We start from the raw sequence: 16,287 nt of genomic DNA, 5'->3' as shown, positions 1-16,287 counted from the left end.
AGAATCGCTGGAACACGGGAGGCATAGGTTGCAGTGAGCTGAGATTGCGCCACTACACTGCAGCCTGGACGACAGAGCGAGACTCCTGCTCAAACAACAACAACAAAACAAAACAAACCCTAAAAATAGAATAACAATATGATTCAGCAATCCTATTTCTGGATATATATCCAAAGGAAATGAAATCAGTATGTAGAAGAGATACCTGAATTCCCATGTTCATTGCATCATTACAAATAGCCAAGATAAGAGAAGCCACCTAAGTGTCCATCAGTGGATGAATAGATAAAGAAAGTGTGGCGCATATACACAATGGAATACCATGTAGGCTTAAAAAAAGGAGGAAATTCTGTCATTTTCTGTAACATGGATGAACCTGGAAAACATTATGTTGAGTGAAATGACAGGCGCAGAGGTGCAAGTACAGCATTATCTCACTTATATGTGAAATCTAAAAAAGTTGAGCTCATAGAGTAGAGTAGAATGGTTGCTACCAGAGGCGTGAGCAGTGGGAGGGTGAGGAAAGGGCAAATGCTTGTCAAAATGTACAAAGTTTCATTTATAAAAAGTAAGTTTTAGTGGTCTATTGCACAGCATGGTAACCACAGTTAATAATGTATATTTCAAAATTAATAAAAGTGTAGATTTTAAATGTTTTTACCCCAAAATATAGTTGAGGTGATAAATGTTAATTAGTTTGATTTAATCGTTCCACAGTATATACATATATAAAAACTTCACATTGTACTCCATAAATATATACGCTTATTATTCATAAAGTAAAAATTAAAACAAAACAAAAGACATTGTAGGGACTAAACAAAGATGTGATGTTTTGAAAATGGCAAGTCATTTTATCCAAAGAATGGATTGTCTGACAGAGAAATATCTTTCAAATCATGGAATTTGTAAGCATTTCACATATGCCAAATGCCCACTTGATAGTCTTGTTACCTGAGCAGTGGTACGTTCATGAGTCCCTTTCCATGAGGAACATGTTCTCTGCATTCTTCCTATGTGTCAGAAGCAAGGCAACATGCCCCCTGTGTTGGAGCAAAAGCAAAGACTAGCTATCCTGGCAAACATGGTGCTATTTTCTATAAATCTAGAAGATTTTTAGAATTTGGTACCTTTCTCTTTTTAAAAGACTAAGCCACCAGTGAGTGGCCTCATACGTGTCTACATGTAACAAAACAAAGCAAAACAAAGAACACTGGTCTTGGAGTCAGAAAATCTTGGGCAAGTCATGTATATCTTTTTGACTTTCACTGTAGAGTGGGAATGTTTTACTTGCAATGACATAGGTACACCAAAAGCCATGGAAGCTTAGAGGAAGGAAAAATTGTGCCTGCTAAGGTTAGTTGGGGAGGATTTCTAGAGAGAATGACATTTAAGGTGGGTCTGGAAATGTGAGTACAGCATGCCAGGAAGAAGGTAAGGAAAAGGGTTTCACTTGGGATAAGTATGCAACAGCTACTACTTCGGCTGAGGAATTATCATACCCCTTACCACAGGGACAGAAAGTGACCACCTGAGGTCTCTCAGCAGCTTTGTTTGAATAACAAAAACTCAGAAATACATGTCTTCATCTTGTTGTCCTTCCCCAATGGACAAAACATGCCCCGCCAATCATCTAGCTTTCTTTATGCTCTGACTGTACTGCTGTGTTCTTCCTTCTTCTCACTTACTCCCTTACTGCTACCATCGTTTCCACTGAGGTCCTGTGGAAGTCCCCATTTAGAGAAAATCAACTACCCTACACCATATACCTTTTTACCATACATGTGCTTCCCTGAAGTGTGGCTAGCTCTCCGGGCACTTCTTCCCCTGCCACTCTCTCCAATGCATGATGCTTATTTTTCTCACATAACCTGGACCACAGGGAGAAGCTGGGAGGCTGAGGGGAAGAGAGAGGGGCTAGGCTTCTTGGTCCCCATTGTTATTCCTCATCCTTAATATCTACTGTTGAATAAAATAACCTCATTTGAGGATGTTAGGCAGCTACAGAAGTTGCCATTATTTGTGTTCTTCTAAATTCTCAATAAGATTCAGCATTTGTTTATTGTCAACTGCCATCATTTACCTAAAATAACTTCTGAATAACATTTTTTTTCAAGCATGTTTTCCTTTCTAGTCTTTCTCAGTAACCATTTGAACATTCATGACAGAAACAATAATTATAAATCTTGAGCTCAAATTTTCCTATGGGTTCTAAGTCATGTATCTTAATTTGGTGTCCTATGTCCCATAGATACCACATATCCAAAACTGAGCATTCATCCTCCCAGTTCCCAAGCAACCCCTTAGCCCTTTGTCCTTCCTGGATTTTCTGCCCCAGTAAATGGCTGCATTACCCAGCTAGCAGCCACTCAACTTGGTATGTATCCTAGACTTTATTTTGCCCCTCTTCTGCAATATCAATCAGTAACCAAGTCATAATAATTGTACCTCTTTGACTTTTCTCACAATTTAAAAAAATTCTTTTCTGCTTCCTCTGTCTTAATCCATGCATTACCACTTTTTCTTTAGGTTTCTGGAATAGGCTACTAATTGCTGTCCTAGCCCCCACATCAGTTCTGCTCCAATCCATCATATAGTCGACAGTGAGTTTGATTTTTCTAAAATAGAAATAAAACCGTATCTCTCCTTTCTTAAACTCCTTCAATGAATCGTATGGCTTGAGAGGAGATCTACCTCATTAACATGGCATTCAAGATCCTCTATGTCCACAACCCTGTCAATTTCTCTGGTCTTAGCGCTACACCCACCATTCACATTGATCTATTTTCAAGCCCCTATGGGTGTCAGGCTGTTTCATGTTTTTGTAATAATTGTTGCTAATATTCATTGAGAAATTTCTACATTCAGGACTCTCTATTAATTGATCTATTCCTTCTCACAACCCCATGTGGTCAGTTACTGTTTTGCCCCCAGTTGACAAATGAAGAAACTGAGGCACAAATAAGTTAAATAATTGACCAAGGTCACATAGCTAGTAAGAGACAAATTTGGAATTTGAATTCTATCAGTCTCTAGGAGTCTATACATTTAACCACTACTTATAGTACTATCATGCTGTCCCCTTTTCTGGATGATCCTTCCTTCTTTCTTCACTTAGCTTGCCTCATACTTACTCCTGTTCCATGTAATCTGGCTTCTGTTTCCATCACAACTCTGAAAAAAATCTCTCACAAAAATACCAATGATGAATTCTGTATTAAATCAAGGTTCTCTAGAGGGACAGAATTAATAGATGTATATATAAAGGGGAGTTTATTAAGGAGTATTGACTCACACAATCAGAAGGTGAAGTCCCATGACAGGCCTTTTGCAAGCTAAGGAGCAAGGGAAACCAGTCTGAGTCCCAAAACTTCAAAAGTAGGGAAGCATACCGTCTGTAGCAAAAAAAACCCCAAGAACCCCTGGCAAACCGCTGGTGTAAGTCCAAGAGTCCACAAGCTGAATAACTTGGAGTCTGGTGTTCCAGGGTGGGACACATCCAGCACAGGAGAAAGGTGAAGGCCAGAAGACTCAGCAAGTCAGCTTCTCCCACCTTCTTCTGCTACCACTTGCAGCTTATTAGATGGCGGCCACCCACATTGAGTGTGGGTCTGCCTCTCCCAGTCTACTGACTCAAATGTTAATCTCCTTTGGCAACACCTTCACAGACACACCCAGAAACAGTACTTTGCATACTTCAGTCCAATGAAGTTGACACTTAATCTCACACACTCCAAAGGGCATTTTTCAATTGTCTTCTTACTTGTTCTCTAAAATGTTTTCAAACATTGGTCACTCCATAGGCCCTGACATATTCTCTTCTTTGGTTTACATGATGATATGCTCTTGGTTTTTATACTTGAATTTTGGATGAACTTTCTCAGCCTTTCTTGTTTGTCCTTCTCTACAGAACCTTCATACTGGAGTTATTCCAGATTCAGTTGATAGTTTCCCATTCTTCCCTTCCTATGCTTTTTACTCTGAATGATATCATCTATACCCTGACTTCCATTTTCATTTATATGTTGGTAATTTCTAAAGTTGCATCCAAGCTTCCCCTTTGTGATATCACTTCTTTAACATTGTTTGAATGTCACAAAAGCATCCTAAACTCAACATATATAAAATAGGAAATTTGAAGTTTTTTCCCAAATATTACTTTTTAATATACCCTAGCACCACCTTGCATGTAGCCAATCGAGAAACTATTATAGGCCATCAACCAAAGAGCTCTAAGAACGTACCTGCAAGTCCATGTTAGATTTATTTAGCTTACTGCTGCCAGTAAGAATGCACTCCAGAGAAACCATGGGTTGTCCTAGTAAAAGAGAGTTTGCAGGAACCTCTTACATGATTTGGCCTTGAATTGCATGGTTGAAGGTTGGATTTTAAAACATGGAATCCAGTTCTGTACTGGATGTTCTTAAGAAGCTGGGATAAGTCAATAACTGGCCTTAATTATTATTGTTATTATTATTTTAGTCTAGGAGGCAGGAGAATTAAAGTGGACCCAGAGTAGTTACTAGTAAAAAAGTAGGAATCATTCATGTTAATCAGAAAAGAAGATGTTGAGAATGACCTTGTCTGTCTTGTTTCAGACATGTCATTAAGTGGCCTTGTCTGAACATTGTCCATAATTGTTATTTATTTTGAGTTTTAGCATCTTCAAGTTTTAGGTAGGTAATTTTGGGGAAAAATGACTTTAACTTTCAGCTTTAACTTTCCCATATAAAAACTAAAGCAAATATCTATCATTATTTCAAACAGAAAATTCAAAATCAACTTATATATGATTTTAGTTGTACACATATTTTCCTAGTAAGACCTGTTTTAGGTTTCTATCTAAGAAAAACCAAATATTATTTTACCCATTTGTAAAATCCATTATATTCCTTGGCAGATTATGAGACCTACCTATTTAGAGGCAGGGAAACCAAGGTATCATCAGGTGCTTGAGGTCTGTAGGGCTATATGTCCAGTAATATCTTGCTTTTCTCAAGAGGAAATGGAAAAAATATAAGACCAACACAGAAGACCCTTAATGAAGTGGTAAGGGAGTATCTGTAGTGGTTATGTGGTTAAACTCTCAAGACAGAATGCCTGAATTTAAATCTTGATTTTACCATTCAATTGTTCTCTAGCTACTCCTACTTGGAACAAGGTGCCTGACCTTCTCTGTATCTCAATTTCCTGCAGCAGAAATAAAATCACCCCTTCCTCTTAAGATTGTTGTGAGGATTAAATAAATTAATAAATATAAAGTGCTTAGAACAGCACCTAGCACAGAATAGGCACTCAATAAATATTTAGTTGACATTATTATTATAATCCATCATGCCATTTGGAGTTTAAAAAACCTTTTAAAAATTGAGTAGTTGCCAAGGACACTGTGTATGAATGGTATGTATGTGTATAAGAAGAATATAAATTTGGAGTCACCTCTAAAATTTTTAAAACAGATCTGGCCACTCAAGAAGACTCCTTCAGAGAAGGCTGCTCAGTTGCCAGCACACTTGAGAATAGTGAATCTGGAATTATGTTAACATACTGGAACTTTCCATGGAGTCTGAAATGGTGAAACAGCAATTTAAATTGTAGACTTTCAAAACTGTCAAAAAAAAATTGATGATGTACTCCTGCTTGCCAGGAAGGGGCTTATGCAACACCTTTGGGTTGAATATGAGAGGCCAATAAAAATGGAAATTCTGAGGGGAATTCCATGAAATCTGTAACTGAAGTGGTCCCATTCTTCTATTGCTGTCAAGCTGGCCATTTTGACATCTATTAACTAATATAGGTAAGTGGTATACTTTTTTTTATTATGACATTTAAAATTGAGCTTCTGTGTCTGTTCATGGTTTCACTTAATCTATATGCTTTTTGCATTTACTAGATTAGAGGTGGACCCTTTGGGGCAGAGAAAACAGTTTGCAACACAGATTAAGTTATAGGGTGTTTAAAAAATTATAGTATATGGGGTACATAGAAAATGCTATGTATGTGTCTGGTTACTGGTCATTTGTGCATTTTGGGTAATATTTTTGAATTAAGTTTATTGGTACATTTATGTAGAAGACTTCATTTATCTGAATAAATTTCTGTCAAGTCATTAGTAGATTGCTTGTCTATATTTTCTGGTATTTTTATGTACAAATATCTAAGCAGTAGAATATTCAAAGCTTGCATTTCATTGTCATGAAGCTGTCCTTGGATCCTGTGTTTAACCATCAATAATTTCCCAAGCTGGCAGCTGTTATGAAGAACAATATAATTAAATATTTTAAATATATATATATTTTAAAATCGAAAATTTCTGGGAATATATGCTCTGGGACAGGAAATAACTGAAGAAAGGGAATAATGCTTTAAGCTCAAGGCATTCACAGCAGTCTTAGCATTCAACAGCAAGAAATCAGAAATAACCTAGAGATCTAACAATAAAATTACGGTAAATAGTGTATATCTCATTAGGATGGAGCCTTAAAAATAATTATCATGAGGGTGATGTAGAATCATAAGAAAATACTTTTTATATAATATTAAGTAAAAGATAAAGAATATTAAATGATATGTTCATTATTAAGGCAAATATAAATAATGAATGCATTTGAATCAAATGAAAAATATATATACTTGTGGTGGGACTATGAGTAATTTAAATATATTTTCTTCATTCTTTTAACAAAAAGAGAAAAAACAAACAGCTTAAAGTGGCATGACCATATTATTCAAGAACCAATTTCCTTACTCATTTTTCATGGATTTGTAAAAATGACAGCTTGTATGTTAAGGCAATTTGAGCTTTGGACCAGTAACCTGACTTCTTTGCCTCAGTGAATTCACTGTATCCTGATTTTCTTAAAATTCTGTGTAAATTCCAATGCCAATTACTTTGCTACCTTTATTAATGTAAAAAGAACCCATGGGTGAAAAGACAGCCGTAATCAGAGAGAAACAGAAAAAGCACAGAATTTGGTGTGTAGAGTCTACCAAAAAATTATAAAGACTTTTTAAAGAGCTATGTTTTAAAAATTGCAATATATATTTATAGAAGCTAGAGTTTTTGATATATAGATAATATAAAATTTTTTTAATTTATTTTTTTAAATGACAGATGAAATTGTGTGTATTTACTGCATGCAACATGATGATTTAAAGTATATAAACATTGTAAAGTGACTAAATATAGCAAATTAAAATATGCATTATGTTACATAGGTGTCCATTTTTGTGGAACAAACACCTACATCCACTGTCAGCATTTTTCAAGAACACAGTATCATGTTAATTATATATCTCTTAAACATATTACACTTGACTTGTGTAATAGATGTCTTAAGCTTATAACTCCTACCTTCCTGAATTTTTGTGTCCTTTGACCAACATCTCCCCAGCCAGCCTGCTGTCCCCACCAACCACCCCAGCCCTGGTAGCCACCACTGTACTTTCTACTCCTATGAGATCAATCTTTTTAAGATTCCACCTATGGAAGAAACCACGTGGTGTTTGTTTTTTTGTATCTGTCTTATTTCACTTAACATAACGTCCTCCAGGCTCATCCATGTTGTTGCAAATGATTAACTTTTTCATGGCCAAATAGTGTTCCATTACGTGTATTTACCACATTTTCTTTATTCATTCATCCATTGATGGACACTTAGGTTGATTCTATATCTTGGTTATTGTGGAAAGTGCTGGAATAAACATGGAAGTGCAGATATCTTTTCAACACACTGATTTCTATTCCTTAGGATATGTACCCAGTAGTGGGATAGTTGGATCATATGGTAGTTCTACTTTTAATTTTTTTGAGAAAACTCCGTATTGCTTTTCATAATGGCTGTACTAATTTACATTCCTGCTCACTGTGAGAGTTCCTTTTTTCCACATCCTACTCGATACTTGTTATCATTTTTAATAACCTTTCTAATAGGTGTAAGGTAATATCTCATTGTGGTTTTGATTTGTATTTCCATGATAATATGTGAAGCTGAGCATTTTTTCATATACCTCATGACTATTTGTATGTTTTCTTTTAAGAAAACGTCTACTCAAGTCCTTTGCCCAATTTTATATTGGGTTATTTGTTTTCTTGCTATTAAATTGAACCCTTTAGTTAATCCTTTATCGAATGTATAGTCTGCAAATTTCTGTATGTGGTCTCTTCACTCTGTTGATTGTTTCCTTTACCGTGCAGAAGGTTTTTACTGTGACATTTCCATGTGTCTATTTTTGCTTTTATTACCTCTTGAGATCATATCCAAATTATCATTGTCAGACCAATGTCATGGAGCTTTCGTCTCACGTTTTCTTCTATTAGTTTCATAGATTTGGATCTTACATTGAAGTATCTAATCCATTTTCAGTTGATTTTTATATATAATGTGAGATAAGGGTCTAATTTCATTCTTTTGCATGTAAATATCCAATTTCCCCACCACCATTTATTGAAGAAACTGTCCTTTCCTTATTCTGTGTTCTTTGCAACTTTGTTGAATATGAGTTGGCTGTAAATGTGCAGATGCATTTCTGGGCTCTGTTTTCTGTTCCATTGGTCTGTGTGTCTATTTTTATGCAGCACCATGATGTTTTGGTTACTGTAGCTTTGTAGTATATTTTGAAGTTGGGTTGTGTATTACCTCTTGTTTATGCATTTCTCTTAGGCTTATATGATCCCATGTATTTTATTTCACTTGTAATGCCGTTTTCATTTCTGAGCTTGTTTATTTGAGTCTTCTCTCTTTTTACTAAGTCTAGCCAAAGGATTGTTGATTTTATTTATCTTCCTCTTTTAATTCAAGATACTTTGGCTATACAGGGTTTCTTGTGGTTCCATAGACATTGTAGGATTGCTATTCTCTATTTCTGTGGAAATGTCACTGGCATTGTAACAGAGATTGCCTTAAATCTGTAGGACGCTTTGGGTAGTATGGGTATATTAACAATATTAATTCTACTCATCCATGAACACAGAGTATCTTTCCATTAATGTGTGTCTCCTTGAATTTATTTTATCAATGGCTTATGCTTTTTAGTGTAAGGGTCTTTTACCTCCTTGGTTACATTTATTCTCAAGTATTTGATTTTCTTTTGCATCTATTGTAAATGGGATTGTTTTCTGGATTTCTTCTTCATATAGTTCTCTGTTGGTATATAGAAATAATACTGATTTTTGTGTGTTAATTTTGTATACTACAACTTTATTGAATTTATTTTATTTATTCTAATAGTTTTTTTTGCAGAGTCTTTAGCGTTTTCTATATATAAGATCATGCTCTCTGGAAAGTGGGATAATTTAACTTCTTCCTTTCCAATTTGTATGCCTTTTATTTATTTTTCTCTTGCCTAATTGCTTTGGTTGGGACCTCCAGTATTATAATAAATAGAAGTGTTGAGACTGAACATCTTTGTCTTGTTCTGGATCTTAGAAAAAAGCTTTCAATTTTTTTCCTCTGAGTATGTTAGTTATGAATTTGTCATACACAACCTTTATTGTATTGATGTACATTCCTTTTATACCTAATTTTGAGAGTTTTTATGATTAAAGGATGTTGAATTTTGTCAGATGTCTTATCCGCATCTATTAAAATGATCATATGGATTTTGTCCTTTGTTCTGTTAATGTGATGTATTACATTTATTAATTTACATATATGGAATGATCCTTGCACCCCTGGAATACATACCACTTGATCATGATGAATGATCTTTTTAATGTGACGTTGAATTTGGTTTGCTAGTACTTTGTTGAGGATTTTTTGCATCTATATTCATTAGAGATATTGATTTCTAGTTTTCCTTTTTATAGTGTCCTTGCCTGGCTTTGGAATCAGAGTGATACTGGCCTTGTAAAACGAGTTTGAAAGCATTCCTTCCCCTTGATTTTTTTCCAAGAAATTGAGAAGGATTTTATTAATTCTTCTTCATATGTTTGATAGAATTCAGCCGTGAAACCATCACATTCTGGAATTTCTTTGATGGGAGACTTCTTACTGATTGAATCTCCTTACTCATGGTTGCTCTATTTATATTTTCTATTTCTTCATAATTCAGTCTTGGCAGTTGTATGTGAAAAGGAACTTATGCATTTCTCTTAGGTTTATATGATCCCATGTATTTTATTTCACTTGTAATGCCTTTTTCATTTCTGAGCTTATTTATTTGAGTCTTCTCTCTTTTTACTAAGTCTAGCCAAAGGATTGTTGATTTTATTTATCTTCTGAACTCTTAGTTTCATTGATATTTTCTACTGTTTTTCTAGTTTCTATTGCATTTATTTCTGCTCTGATCTTTATTATTTTCTTCCTTTTACTAATTTTGGACTTTGTTTGTTCTTGTTTTTCTAGTATATTGAAGTATTAAATTAGGTTATTTATTTGAGATATTTCTTTTTATGGAGGACTTTGTCACTATAAACTACCCTTGTAGAAATTTTGCTGCATCCCATAAGTTTTTGTATGTTGTTTTTCAATTTTCATTTGTCTCAAGGCATTTTTTTAAAAAATTCCCTTTTGATTTCTTTTTTAACCCACTGATTATTCAAGATTATTTAACAAATAATTACTATTAAATTAAATTTTGATTATTTGATTTCTACATATTTGTGGATTTTCTGAGGTTCCTCCTTTACTAATTCTAGTTTTATACCATTGTGGTCAGAAAAGATACTTGATATGATTTCAATTCCTTTGTAACCTAACATATGCACTATCCTGGAGAATATTCCATGTATGATTGGGAAGAATGTATATTCTGCACCTGTTGGAAAGAATGTTCTGTATATGTCTGTTAGATTCACTTGATCTAAAGTGCAGTTTAAGTCCAATATCCCTTTATTCATTTTATGTCTGGATGACCTGTTCATTGCTGAAAGTGAGGTAATGAAGTCCCCCGCTATTTCTTGTGCTGTGATCTCTCTTTTCAGATGTATTAATATTTGCTTTATATACTTCAGTGTCCTGATGTTAGGTTTATATATATTTACAAATTGTTATATCTTCTTGCTGAATTGACTCATATCATTGTATAATTACTTTCTTTGTCACTTTTTAGTTATGGACATAAAGTCTATATTTTTGATGTAAGTATAGCTACCTCTGCTATATTATGGTTTCATTTGCATGGGATATCTTTTTTACTTTTGGGCTATGTGTGTTCTTTTAGATAAAGTATGTCTAAAGGCAGTGTATACTTGAGTCTTTTTTTTTTTTTAATCTATTTAGCCACTCTACGTCTTCTGATTGGAGAATTTATTCCATTTATATTCAAAGTAATTACTGATAGGTAAGGACTTACTACTAGCAGTTTGTTAATTGTTTTCTATTTGTTTTGCAGAGGCTTTGTTCCTTACTTCCTTTCATGTTACCTTACTTTGTAGTTAAGTAGTGTTCTCTAGTGGTATGTTCTGATTCCGTTTTACTTTTTGTGTATCTACTATAAGTTTTTTCGCTTTATGGGGTAACATGAGAGTTACCAAAAAATCTTATGACTATGAAAGGTTATTTTAAGCTAACAACTTAACTTTGATCACAAAATACCTCTACATTTTTACCCCCTCTCTCCGCCACCCATTTTGAAGTTTTAATGTCAAAATTTATATCTTTTCAGATTGTATATTCAGCATCCTTTTCATTTAGCTTGAAGAACTCACTTTAGTATTTCCTATAAGACAGTTCTGTGGTAACACACTCCCTCAGCTTTTGTTTTTCTAGGAAAGTCTTTATCTCACCTTCATTCCTGAAGGACAGCTTTGCTAGGTATTCTTGGTTCAGTTTTTTGTATTGTCCCTTCGGCACGTTGAATATATCATCATACTTTGTCATGGCCTATAATGTTTCTGCTGAAGAAGTCTGTTGATAGGCATATTGGAACTCCCTTATATGTTACTCATTTCTTTTCTCTTGATACTCTTTTTGTCTTTGATTTTTGATAGTGTGGATATGTCTTGTGGTAGTCTTATTTGGATTGGATCTGATTGGAGACTTCTGGTCTCCCAGTACCTGGATGTTTACATCTTTCTCTAGGTTTGGAAAGTGTTCCGTTACTATGTCTCTAAATAAGCTTTCTACCCCATTTATCTTTTCTTCTGCTTTTATACTTCTATGACTTGAAGCTTTGCTCTTTTGGGGTTGTTTACAAATTCTGTTAAGTTTTCTTCATTCCTTTTTCTTTAAATATGTAAAACTGTCTTTATTTGGAAACAACATGATCATGTGTATAAAACGGCCCATGAAATCTATCATTATGCTTTAGAAAAAACAAAACCCTAGAGTAAATGGGGAATGAATAAAATAAAGTATTACTGCTCTTTCCCTAGGTGTAAATGAATGTTTTTGATATTAATGATCTATAGCATTAATTTAATAACTAGTTTATTGTTCTGAGGGTGGAGATAAGTGTAAAATCACCTAGTACAGTGTCCAGCTCATAGATGTTCAATGAAGTTTTGTTGGGATTGAAAATGTTACTTGTTCCGATACACACACACACACACACACCAATTGTTGAAAAGTTGTAGAGACTGAGTTTCCTGTTTCCTGTCTTTCAGAGGTGGCATTTTTGTTTTGGTCCCAACAAACAGCTATCCTATACACCTTATTAATTTGCATTTTGTAGAGAAGTTAGAATCTAAAAATCAGGACATACTTAAATGTGTATATGATGGGACTTCACTAGTCTACTATAATCTTCAGAAGTTCTACAATGACAGTATATTTACCTAACTTTAAACAAAGCTTAAGAGACTTAATTTTTTTAATAATAAAGGAAAGTTAAGAAAATTTATGTTCATTTACCCCTACTTTGTTAAAGTTAGAAGCTATGTTATTAATAGCGACAATATTAATTCTTCTCCAAGCATTTACTACCAATGTATTAGAATGAAACCACATTGCCAATAACCACATTAAAAAAGTAGATATTAAAACTGTGCTAGATATCTAAAAGTATGAATCATATTTTTAAGAACTTCAAACCTGACCGGGCGCGGTGGCTCACACCTGCAATCCCAGCACTTTGGGAGGCCGAGGTGGGTGGATCACCTGAGGTCAGGAGTTCTAGACCAGCCTGGCCAATATGGTGAAAGCCCATATCTACTAAAAATGCAAAAATTAGCCAGGCGTGGTGGCAGGTGCTTGTAATGCCAGCTACTCAGGTTGGGGGGGCCGGGGCCAGAGAATTGCTTGAACCCGGGAGGCGGAGGTTGCAGTGAGCCGAGATCACGCCATTGCACTCCAGCCTGGGGGACAAGAGTGAGACTTCGTCTCAAAAAAAAAAAAAAAAAAAAAAAAAAAAAAAAGACCTGTTTATCTGCAAGCTAAACAACTGTGCTTGCTATTAATGAGACAAAAGTTACCTGTGAAATAATTTATCTTGCAAAAGCCTTCAGTTCTTAAACTCTAAGTACTGATCCTCAAAATCTTTAAAAATCATTCTTTAGTTCAGTATAAGATGCTGTAAGGATGGCTTCCTAAACTTCCTAAATTAAGTATAAGCTAGTAACGTGAATGCAAATGTGGATTCTTTAAGGCATTACTTGTATACACAGAACAATGTCTAACATCCTACAACATTAAAACTGAACCGTCCTTTGATTTCTATTTTATTTTTTAGTTCAATCCTTTTAAGTTAGTTTAAGTGGAAGTAGAGCACTAATACTTTTTTCTTTATGATTTAAATTCTGTCTCTTTTTCCTTTATTCAGTGGTCTACCTACACAGAATTATATTATCTACTAAAATTAGAAATATTCAGAAGCCACCAAAACACTAAATATGTCTGTTGTTATAATCCAGTGGTATCTGGAATTGTTTTATCTTGCTCTTGAGAGACACTATTTGAATATACTTTGCTTGATCGAAAAACCACCATTCAGATGAAGTATTTTTCTTAGAAAAGTTGAAGCAATATTAGAAGATTTTGCCTTTCCTGCGAAGGTAGCTAAATCACAATATATGTGCAGTTACTTCAACATCATCTGATGCACACAAAATCCCATGTTGACCAAATGGAAGGCAATGTGGTACATTTTAGGCTGGAACTTGCATAATTTCTCTATTTTTCTAAAATTGACTATGTTCGATCATAACTTAATGCAAGTTAAGGGCTTTTCCTCCCATGAGATTTAAATACATGCTACTTTGTTCTATGCTGACATGTGTTAACTCTTTTTTGCTGGATTGTGCGTCTGAAAATTCTAATGAAAACAGTATATTTTTTAAAAAAGGCCTTCCAATGACAAAATATTTGCAAACTGAATAAGGCAAACTACTGAAATAAATACAACAGTAAATTACGATATACATACAGCCAGTAGCCAAGTACAAGCCATCCACGAAGGTGTGGGAGCTTGGAGTTCCTTTGGTCACAGGTTAACCACAGCACATATTTCATATAGAAGATTATTTCTTAAACAGTCCTTCTCCATGAAAATAAGCCACTGTACTGAGCACACTGAAAAACAACATGAAGGAAACTATGAGTAATGCACCATACTCACAGTTGGCAACAGAAGTGAACAGTACTAGGACACAGTTCATTGTAAAAGATTGTGTGTTCATGTAGCAACTTATTTTTTTTCTCTTCTCAAAGTCATTGTCTAAACCTTAACTCTTTCATATACCTCTTATATGTGTTTCAATGACTAGATTATAAACTCTTGAAATTAGGAACTGTCAAAGTTCTAAAATCTTTCTCCCCACCTTTAGTGTCTAGCATGGTCTTAGTCACAGGGCAGCTAACTAAAAGATGGTAATCGATTAAATTATATGCAACATCAACAAAATAAGTAATAAAGAATTAATTGCAGATTCAATTAAACAGTCACGTTATTTGTGATTTACTTTCCTTCTTGAGGCAGTTTTGCTATATTGCATTTCTTTTAGAAATGTTTTCCATTTCCTACAGATTTATACATCTACCATCATAGGGTTGCTCTAATTTCTGTAGGATCTATAGTGATATTCCCTTTTCAATTCCTGATATTGGTTAAATGTTCTATTAAAAAAAAAGTGTAAGTTTTGACAGAGTTGTTTCAATTTTGTTAGTTATCTAAGAAGTGATTTTTGAATGCATTCATCACCCCGATGTGCTTTTCTTTCATTATAATCAAATCATTATAATCAAATTCTTTTCTTTCATTATAATCAAATTCATTACAATCAAAGTACATATCAGTACTTTTGTCATATTTGTGGCCAAAGTAGTACTGTAATTATAGCATGACTTTAGTTCAGAATATTGGTTTTCATGCATAATTTTCCACTATGTTTCCATTCAATTATTTTCATTATTATTCACTTCAAAATATTTTATGATGTCTACTGTGATTTCCTTTACTCCCAAATTATTTCACCGTACGATTTTAAAATTCAAAGCAAATGAAGATTTTCTGCTCATTTTAAAGCATTTTTTTCAGCTTCAATACATTGTGATCAAAGATTATATTGTATATGCTGTCAATCTTTGAAATTTATTCAAATTGGCTTTAAAGCCCAGCCCATAGTTAAGATTCCTAAAAGTTCCATATGTGCTTAAAAAAATTATGTAGTCTGTACTAATTGAGTACAGTGTACTGTATTGGTCCATTAGGCTAGTTTTACTTATTTCATTGTTCAAATCTTATATCCTTATAATTTTGTTTGCTTTTTCCATAGAATAAATAGGAACATAAAGATACTTCTGGAATGACTGCAGATTTATCTATTTCCCCTTGTGTTAATGTTTGCTTCATATATTTTGAGATTATGTTAACTGAATATGTTAACTAAATTTAGAATTATTATATCTTCCTGAAAAATTGAAACTGTTTTCATTATGAAGGCTGTCTCTTTAAGAGCTGATTAAAGGGGAGAAGGCCTGCAACAGTCTGTAATCTGGACTAGGGCTGTGAGGGCTGCCCTGCCCAGATGGCACTGTCAAGCCAGATGGTCCCATGCACCAGAGAGGACTCCAATGTTCAAGGACCTTTGATGTGTGGGGCTTAGAACAGGGGGCCCTGCTTGCCTATACATGTAAGTGTGATAATGATTCTCTGTCTCTCAAGAAAAAAAAAAAGGCCATAAAAGACAAAAATAAACAGAACAGGCAGTACGTATAGAAAGCAAATAATAGAATGGCAGACTTAAATTCATATATATCAGCAATTCTACTGAGTGTAAATCAAATCCTTCAGTTAAAAAACAAAGACTGACCTGCAAAACTAAGTTTCAACAATATGCTGTTTAGACGAGACATATATGAAATATGTAAGTACAAAAAATTCAAAATTAATAGAAAGGAAAAAAGGCAT

Source organism: Colobus angolensis, unplaced genomic scaffold (assembly GCF_000951035.1).
Source record: "Colobus angolensis palliatus isolate OR3802 unplaced genomic scaffold, Cang.pa_1.0 Scaffold131, whole genome shotgun sequence".
NCBI lineage: Eukaryota > Metazoa > Chordata > Mammalia > Primates > Cercopithecidae > Colobus > Colobus angolensis.
This window is presented reverse-complemented; position numbering follows the sequence as displayed.